Source organism: Rhinoraja longicauda, chromosome 7, assembly GCF_053455715.1.
Source record: "Rhinoraja longicauda isolate Sanriku21f chromosome 7, sRhiLon1.1, whole genome shotgun sequence".
In the NCBI taxonomy this organism is placed as follows: Eukaryota; Metazoa; Chordata; class Chondrichthyes; order Rajiformes; family Arhynchobatidae; genus Rhinoraja; species Rhinoraja longicauda.
The window spans coordinates 35,170,816-35,172,410 of NC_135959.1; the positions used below are offsets into that span (position 1 = coordinate 35,170,816).

A 1,595-nucleotide genomic window follows, 5' to 3' on the forward strand; every position below is an offset into this window, starting at 1 on the left:
TAAAATCAAATTATACTTAAGAATACATAAGTAAAAGATTGCAAAGATTTTTGTGCTAAAAAAAAATTCTGAAGCCGTACACAAAGAATTGCCACACTTCCGGCACCAGGTTTTACCTTTCAGGTATCAAGTTCTTAAAAAAATGTCAGTTTTATCTTATTTTCTACAAGTAGACTGTGGGCTGAGGTGCCTTTTCATTTCATGTCATGACCCACATCCCAAATCTACCTGTATTTATAACATATTGTGTAAAAATATTATAGAAATTGTATCTGAAACTCATCAAGAACAAAACCTGCAAGGCAGGCAAGATGGCGGCGCAAAGCGGCGCGGCCACGGGCGGCTCCTCACCCATCACGGACCGCAGCGGCGAGGAGGCCTTCAAGGTCTTCCTCACCGAGGTTAAGCAAATTGAAAAGATGGACTCCGTTCTAACACCTAAACAACAAATTGAAAGGCTTACAAGACCTGGATCCACTTACATCAACCTAAACCCATTTGAAGTATTGCAGGTAGATCCCGAAGCAACAGATAAAGAGCTGAAAAACAGGTTCAGACAGCTCTCAATCTTGGTCCATCCAGACAAAAACCAAGATGACCCAGAACAAGCACAGAAGGCATTTGAAGCTGTGGACAAGGCTCATAAGATGCTACTGGAACCAGAACAGAAGAAACGTGCCATTGATGTGATACAGGGTGCGAGGGAAACAATAGAACACAACATGAAAGAGAAAAGGAAGGCATTAAAGAAAGAAGGCAAGCAACCAATTGTAGAAGAAGATGATGCTGAAATGTTCAAGCAGTCAGTGCACAAACAAACAATGAAGTTGTTTGCTGAGCTGGAAATTAAGAGGAAGGAACGTGAAGCCAAAGACATGCATGAGAGGAAACGACAATGAGAAGAGGAAATTGAACAGGAAGAGAAAGTCCAACGCGATAAAGAGTGGCAGAAATTTTTTGAGGAGAGCAGAGATGGTCGTGTGGATAGACAGAGGAGCTTCCAGGCCAATAAAAAGACCAAGAAAGAAAAGAAACGGAGTTTTCTCAAGCCCCCCAAAGTCAAAATGGAACAGCGATAAGGGTAGCCTGTCTTTTACATAAAATAGGAAATCACAAACACAGACAACTATAGCAATGTTTATTCCAGAACATGTTCTTCGCTTAGGACTGGTGTTTGCAATTTAGTGGCAGAAATGTTTGTTTTCCTATCCATTCTACTGACTCGTAAATGTTGTAGCTACAAGTGCTTCTGACGTTCATCCCTGGTAATCTGCACAGCAGGGCTTTGCCGCTCCTTGTTTCTAAAACAACATGATGTAAATGTACAGTATAAAAGAGGTTGATAATGGACGCGTATCTTTTTCAAAACCTTTCATTTTTAAGCCCTGTAATTTAACGTTTTGTACCCTTTTTGTACTGTGATGAACAATTTGTCTATCTTTAGTCATCAAAAGTCATTAAAAGTGTTTGGAAATTAAAAAAATTAAAAAATAAATACAATTTTTTTTTAAAAAAGAACAAAACCTGCACATATTTTTAAAATATGGAAAACACCTCCAAAATCTTGTCAATTTTCCCAGTAGTAATTGTCCAAT

The 1,595-nt window shown here is 38.9% G+C and overlaps 1 pseudogene; it reads left to right on the forward strand.

The window, feature by feature from the left end:
* The first annotated feature begins 311 nt into the window (after nucleotides 1-311).
* On the forward strand, nucleotides 312-1,178 carry LOC144595508 (dnaJ homolog subfamily C member 8 pseudogene; annotated as a pseudogene).
* Nucleotides 1,179-1,595: the final 417 nt, after the last annotated feature.